Source organism: Schistocerca cancellata, chromosome 4 (assembly GCF_023864275.1).
Source record: "Schistocerca cancellata isolate TAMUIC-IGC-003103 chromosome 4, iqSchCanc2.1, whole genome shotgun sequence".
NCBI lineage: Eukaryota > Metazoa > Arthropoda > Insecta > Orthoptera > Acrididae > Schistocerca > Schistocerca cancellata.
The window spans coordinates 727,232,951-727,241,395 of NC_064629.1; positions in this window are offsets into that span (position 1 = coordinate 727,232,951).

Here is an 8,445-nt window from a genome sequence, read left to right on the forward strand (position 1 = left end):
CGGAGTGGCTGAGCGGTTCTAGGCGCTACAGTCTGGAACCGTGCAACTGCTACGGTCGCAGGTTCGAATCCTGCCTCGGGCATGGATTGTGTGATGTCCTTAGGTTAGTTAGGTTTAATTAGTTCTAAGTTCTAGGGAACTGATGACCTCAGCTGTTAAGTCTCATAGTGCTCAGAGCCATTTTTTTGACTGCTAGTCGGACACACGCACGGTGCATGTAGTATCAGTGAGCGTGCTGTCCGTGTGTAGAACGGAGAAGGTGCGCGATCTACCTGAGTTTGACTGAGGGCAGATTATGATGACCCGGAGGCTCGGCGCGAGCATTTCGGAAACTGCACGACTTAGCGTTTGTTCGAGGAGTGGTGAGGTGAGTGTCTTCAACACGTAGCGAACCCAAGGTAAAACCATGACCACACGTCGTGGGGTTTGGCAGCGAACCCTCATTACAAATGTCAGACGTCGTTGGTAGGGTAGACTGGTAAAATAACACAGGTGGCAAACAGTGGCAGAGCTAACATCAGACTTTAATGCTGGGTGGAGTATAAGTGTGTGTGAACACACAGTGGACCAAACACTCCTAACGATGGGCCTCCGCAGCCGACGACCCAAGTACGAGGTGCATTCAAGCTCTAAGGCCTCCGATTTTTTTTCTCCGGACTGGAAAGAGATAGAAACATGCGCATTGTTTTAAAATGAGGCCGCGTTCACTGTCAATATGTCCCAGAGATGGCAGCACCGTACGGCAGATGGAATTTTACCGCCAGCGGCGAGAATGAGAACTGTTTTAAATACTTAAAATGGCGACGTTTTCCTTACTTGAACAGTGTGCAATCATTCGTTTTCTGAATTTGCGTGGTGTGAAACCAATTGAAATTCATCGACAGTTGAAGGAGACATGTGGTGATGGAGTTATGAATGTGTCGAAAGTGCGTTCGTGGTTGCGACAGTTTAATGAAGGCAGAACATCGTGTGACAACAAACCGAAACAACCTCGGGCTCGCACAAGCCGGTCTGACGACATGATCGAGAAAGTGGAGAGAATTGTTTTGGGGGATCGACGAATGACTGTTGAACATATCGCCCCCAGAGTTGGCATTTCTGTGGGTTCTGTGCACACAATCCTGCATGACGACCTGAAAATGCGAAAAGTGTCATCCAGGTGGGTGCCACGAATGCTGACGGACGACCACACGGCTGCCCGTGTGGCATGTTGCCAAGCAATGCTGACGCGCAACGACAGCACGAATGGGACTTTCTTTTCGTCGGTTGTGACAATGGATGAGACGTGGATGCCATTTGCAATCCAGAAACAAAGCACCAGTCAGCTCAATGGAAACACACAGATTCACCGCCACCAAAAAAATTTCAGGTAACCGCCAGTGCTGAAAAAATGATGGTGTCCATGTTCTGGGACAGCGAGGGCGTAATCCTTACCCATTGCGTTCCAAAGGGCACTACAGTAACAGGTGCATCCTACGAAAATGTTTTGAAGAACAAATTCCTTCCTGCACTGCAACAAAAACGTGCAGGAAGGGCTGCGCGTGTGCTGTTTCACCAAGACAACGGACCCGCACATCGAGCTAACGTTATGCAACAGTTTCTTCGTGATAACAACTTTGAAGTGATTCCTCATGCTCCCTACTCACCTGACCTGGCTCCTAGTGACTTTTGGCTTTTTCCAACAATGAAAGACACTCTCCGTGGCCGCACATTCACCAGCTGTGCTGCTATTGCCTCAGCGATTTTCCAGTGGTCAAAACAGACTCCTAAAGAAGTCTTCGCCGCTGCCATGGAATCATGGCGTCAGCGTTGTGAAAAATGTGTACGTCTGCAGGACGATTACGTCGAGAAGTAACGCCAGTTTCATCGATTTCGGGTGAGTAGTTAATTAGAAACAAAATCGGAGGCCTTAGAACTTGAATGCACCTCGTATGTGCCAACGTTAACACCACGACATCGGCAACCACGACTGAAATTTGCACGTAACCATCGGTACTGGACGTTAGTGCAGTATCAGATCGTTGCATGGTCTAATGAATCACGATATCTTCTTCATCATGCCGATGGGAAGGCGCCGTCGTCTTCCAGGAGAAAAGATTCTTGACACCAGTACTGCGAGACGGAAGCAAGCTGGCCTCGGCTCCATTATGCTCTGGGGAACATTCACGTGGTCATCCATGGCTCCAGTGGACCTCGTGCAAGGCACCATCACGGCCAAGGAGTATCGTACACTAGTTGCAGACCACGTACACCCATCATAACGATCATGTCTCCCGACGGCAATGGCATTTTTCAATAAGATAATGCGCCATGTCACAAAGCCAGGAGTGTGATGGAATGGTTAGAGTAACACAGTATAGCGTTCCACTTGAAGAATTGGTCCCCCAACTCGCCAGATATGCAACCGATCGAATACATCTGGTATTTGATTGAACGTGGCGTCAGAGCTCATCGCCCTCCCCCGCCCCCCCCCCCGCCCCCGCCCCCATCCCTCCTCCCCTGAATTTACGGGAGTTAGGTGCCAACTCCCCCCAGCGATCTACCAAGGCCTCACTGCTTCCATGCTATGACACGTCACCACGTTATCCGTGCCAAAGTTGTTCATACCGGCTATTATGCAGGTGGTCATAATGTTCTTTTTGCATCCCGCCTGGAAGGCGGCGAGTGGGTCTGCTCCTGTAGACTGAAGGGAAGGCCGATTGTAGGAAGTGAGTAGGAGCAGGAAAAGATGAAATGCTTCGGTATGCAATTAAAAGTGGTTTTACTTAACTATTGCCGAGATGAGCACGTAGGTGCGAAGCTGTACATCAAGTTACAAGTAGTGGCTCCCCATTATGAAATAGAAACAATGTTGCTTGATCGTCTGCTCGGCATTAAATGGGCTGAATCTTCAGCGGCGCTCGTAGAGCTGCACAGCGCCGGCTAGAGGGCGCTGTCGTCGGTGTCGGTGTAGTGCCAACTTACGAACTTGCACTTACGCCGTGGCATCGTAGCTATCGATAAAACAGTTCTGGTTGATCATTGTATCTCTAGACACAGTTAACTGCTATTCGTTACACTTCATACATGCAGTATCAAATAGTTTATGATACATATTGTATAAAGTTGCACGAAAGCTTAACCACTCACAAGGCAAACATTGCCGAATCCTCAGAGTTGTACAAGACATGGCGGACGATTCAGCCTATATAGGAGTCACGCCATCAGCTGTTGCTCTGGCTTGCATCGGTAACGCGGGCCACTGACGCTGTTCCGTCCCGCCACCCCCTACAAGCCTTCGTCGGGCTGCGTCCCTGGAGTGGGGCATGTCTGCCACACATAGCTAATGATGTAAATTGTATCTGAAATTAATAAAGTATTTTTTCTCGGTCATCAGGCCGGCCGTGGTGGCCGAGCGGCTCTAGGCGCTACAGTCTGGAACCGAGCGACCGCTACGGTCGCAGGTTCGAATCCTGCCTCGGGCATGGTCGTGTGTGTTGTCCTTAGGTTAGTTAGGTTTAAGTAGTTCTAAGTTCTAGGGGACTGATGACCTCAGAAGTTCAGTCCCACAGTGCTCAGAGCCATTTGAAGCATTTCGGTCACCAGTGTATCTACGCAGCTCGTGATCTTGCGGTAGCGTTCTCGCTTCCCGCGTACGGGGTCCCGTGTTCGATTCCCGGCGGGGTCAGGGATTTTCCCTGCCTCGAGATGACTGGGCATCTGGCTCATCTTCATCATTCATCCTCATTACGGTCAGAGGAAGGCAATGGCAAACCACTTCCGCTAGGACCTTGCCTAGTACGGCGGTGCGGGTCTCCCGCATCGTCCCCTGCGCTCCTCGGAATATGGGACCTCATCATTATCAGTGTATCTACTGGGCCCCAATGGCCTCTCACCACAGCCAATCACCCTACCGAGTGCCACTGGCACTCATCATCATGACTCTAGAAGTATTTCATGAAATTAACTGCGTAGCTAAATCTTTCATGCACAGTCGTGTTTCCCATACAATATTAGATACTAAGAATGAAGAGAAATTCTGGACATCACATGAAGGGCTTATTTCAATAGTTGTACAAGTTCATTTTTGTTCATATTGAGATACAGAGTCCTAAAGTTAAATGAGCGCTGAAAAATCTGCAGAAATATTCAAGCATGTGGCTTCCTGCTGGAGATGAACCTTTCCTTCTGTTTGTTTGGCTCATTAATTTCAGAAGCATTATAGACAGAAAAGTGGAGGTAATGGAATTGTACCACTATTGAAATAAGCCCTTCATATGTACAGTCAAACTTCCATCTCAAATGCGATTGCTTGCTACAACAATACGGTTAAATAGTTCATTAAACAACAGGGAAATTATATTAGAAAGAACTGTGTTGTATAACAAGGCCATGGAGAACACCGTACTGGAGAATGAGGCATGCCAAAAACTGGGAGAGGTTTTGTGGTTACTGAAACCTAAGCATGATTCTATAAGGCGAGCAAAAGAAGACAATGCCGTTTTGTTGGAAGTACATGAGCTTTTTACTACTATTTCAACCAGCGCAGAGGCAGTGCTGTAGGAGACTATAATATAGAATTTTCTGCAGCAGACCGATTAGTTATCGAAGCTGCCGTGAAACACAGTAAAGAATGCAAAATGATCCACACCGTAGCAGACCTTCAGGACTAATAGCATAAGAGACGAGCTCGTACTGTAAACGAGGAAAGTCAAGCAATGACTTATGTAGCAACACTAAGTAATTTGCTTCAACTTGATTTCTCAACTACTGTGATAAATGTAGCGGAATTTCGAGCTGGCATTGCTTTTTTTTCGAAAGAGTATCTGTGAGACGCTGTTGCCTGGAATAAAGGAAACAAACCATGTAAACAACACTTTTGGATTTAAAATAATTAATTAATTAATTAATTAATTCTTCCAATTGACTGATGAAGTCATTCATTTTTAAGATATACGACCATTCAGACGTGACCTGTATAAATTCTTTGGAAATGTCTTGATCGTTGAATACTTTGTGTGTGACGCGTTTTGAACAATCATCATCAGATAACTGTAGCCAAAATTAACACACAAGAGATAATCAGGAACGGAAATACACATAGAGTATAAGCACGTACAATATGCTTAGGAAAGGTCATACAAGTGAGCATTACAAGAAAAATGTACACTCCCATGTGCTCTCATGGGGTCTCAAATGCATACCTTAAGAGCTATGAGTACTTATTCAGTAGAAGAGATGTGTTTCAAAGTAGAGAAGATGAACAAGTGCTCGTAGCTCTTAAGCTATGCACTTTAGAGCCCATATTTCCTGGATATTTTTTCTTGCTTTTGTCCATACGACCACCTTTAAAAGTTGCATACCTTACAGTCTCAGTAACAATAGTAGCGGTACATTGATTCCACTGTCAGAGTTATCAGAATGATTTTCTCTTGTAACTTTCAACTCGGTCGTTTCCACACCAGGGTCCCTTACCTCACAATTACCCGTCTGCATCATCCCTGAAAGTTTGTAACATCATCACGGAATCACCCTGCAGTTAAATGTGAATCCGTAGTTTGTGGCCATTGTGAATTTTAAAAAATGTTGCAACTCGCATAGGTTCCTATACAACGACGTGTATGGATTGTCAGAGGGTGGTGGAGAGTGCAGTTTCGATTCGGCCCCAGGTCGTCCCGAGTTGGTTCTGATTTTTACCACATTCATCTAAGCAGGTGAAACGAGCACCAGTTCCTCCCCAGAGTACTGACTGACAGTTTATATCCCGTACAACAATGAAGGAAACAGCTCCAGTGTTGGGCACAAGTATCAGCATGTCTCGTTTTGAGCAATCATAATGCTGAACATATTCTTTCGGGTGGATTATGTTAGGAGGAATTTATTGTCATCTTGAGGTTCAAGCTCCCTCTTGTGTCCATGTTTGTCTACAACCACATTTGTTTTTGGATAGGTTTTGTCTTGAAGAAACACAATTTTTCTTCTTTTCTGTCCAGACACGTTTCGCTGAAGTTACAGCATCATCAGTGGATTGTATTGTGGGGCGTTCAATAAGTAATTCAACAATTTTTTTCTGAAAGCAGATTTGTTTTATTCAGGATTCCAGTACGCCATATAATTACCCATTCTTTCTGGCTATAAAAACCTACACTCCTGGAAATTGAAATAAGAACACCGTGAATTCATTGTCCCAGGAAGGGGAAACTTTATTGACACATTCCTGGGGTCAGATACATCACATGATCACACTGACAGAACCACAGGCACATAGACACAGGCAACAGAGCATGCACAATGTCGGCACTAGTACAGTGTATATCCACCTTTCGCAGCAATGCAGGCTGCTATTCTCCCATGGAGACGATCGGAGAGATGCTGGATGTAGTCCTGTGGAACGGCTTGCCATGCCATTTCCACCTGGCGCCTCAGTTGGACCAGCGTTCGTGCTGGACGTGCAGACCGCGTGAGACGACGCTTCATCCAGTCCCAAACATGCTCAATGGGGGACAGATCCGGCGATCTTGCTGGCCAGGGTAGTTGACTTACACCTTCTAGAGCACGTTGGGTGGCACGGGATACATGCGGACGTGCATTGTCCTGTTGGAACAGCAAGTTCCCTTGCCGGTCTAGGAATGGTAGAACGATGGGTTCGATGACGGTTTGGATGTACCGTGCACTATTCAGTGTCCCCTCGACGATCACCAGTGGTGTACGGCCAGTGTAGGAGATCGCTCCCCACACCATGATGCCGGGTGTTGGCCCTGTGTGCCTCGGTCGTATGCAGTCCTGATTGTGGCGCTCACCTGCACGGCGCCAAACACGCATACGACCATCATTGGCACCAAGGCAGAAGCGACTCTCATCGCTGAAGACGACACGTCTCCATTCGTCCCTCCATTCACGCCTGTCGCGACACCACTGGAGGCGGGCTGCACGATGTTGGGGCGTGAGCGGAAGACGGCCTAACGGTGTGCGGGACCATAGCCCAGCTTCATGGAGACGGTTGCGAATGGTCCTCGCCGATACCCCAGGAGCAACAGTGTCCCTAATTTGCTGGGAAGTGGCGGTGCGGTCCCCTACGGCACTGCGTAGGATCCTACGGTCTTGGCGTGCATCCGTGCGTCGCTGCGGTCCGGTCCCAGGTCGACGGGCACGTGCACCTTCCGCCGACCACTGGCGACAACATCGATGTACTGTGGAGACCTCACGCCCCACGTGTTGAGCAATTCGGCGGTACGTCCACCCGGCCTCCCGCATGCCCACTATACGCCCTCGCTCAAAGTCCGTCAACTGCACATACGGTTCACGTCCACGCTGTCGCGGCATGCTACCAGTGTTAAAGACTGCGATGGAGCTCCGTATGCCACGGCAAACTGGCTGACACTGACGGCGGCGGTGCACAAATGCTGCGCAGCTAGCGCCATTCGACGGCCAACACCGCGGTTCCTGGTGTGTCCGCTGTGCCGTGCGTGTGATCATTGCTTGTACAGCCCTCTCGCAGTGTCCGGAGCAAGTATGGTGGGTCTGACACACCGGTGTCAATGTGTTCTTTTTTCTATTTCCAGGAGTGTATTTTTCAACATAATCTCCGTTCAATGCGACGGCTTTATGCCACCTTACTGGGAGGGTCGATATGCCCGCATGGTACGTCAAAATGGCTCTGAGGTCATCAGTCCCCTAGATCTTCGTTCTTTCTTCTTTCTTGCACTACTGCTTTAATCTCGCATTGTGCGCAGGGTTGGCAGGGTTAAGTACGGAATTGGCATGGTTAATTTTAAGGGGTGGCCGGATGCCCTTCCTGCCGCCACCCCATACTCCCTGGGACAGAAGGAGTGTACCCCAGTTGTCTGCATCTAGTGTAAATCGTGAAATAGTGTGAATTTGTTTCAGATGTCTGCGAGGCGTGTAACTGAGGCGGGACGTGGGGACCAGCCCAGTAGTCACCTAGTAGGATGTGGAAAACCGCGTAAAAACCGCATCCAGGCTGGCCGGCACACCGGCCGTCGTCTTTAATCCGCCGGGCGGATTCGATACGGGGCTGGCGCGCCTACCCAAGTCCAGGAAGCAGCGCTTTAGCGCTCTCGGCTACCCTGGCGGGTCAGTCCCCTAGAACGTAGAGCTACTTAAACCTAACATCACACACATCCATGCCCGAGGCAGGATTCGAACCTGCGACCGTAGCGGTCGCTCGGTTCCACACTGAAGCGCCTAGAACCGCTCGGTCACAGAGGACGGCCGCGTGGTACTACTCTACTGGTCAACGACGGAGCTACAGTGTTGCTGCATCAGTAACCTCCCTATCATCCACGTATTCCTTCCCGCAGTGTGCATCCTTCATTGGGCCAAACTCGTTACTGTTTGTGGTCTTCTGCTAGGCGGCGAAGAAGCCAGTGGGCACACACGTTTGAGTTTCCCAACTGGTGGGCGAGTGTGTCAGCACTGCCACCAGAGACGTCCAGCTGTGTAGCG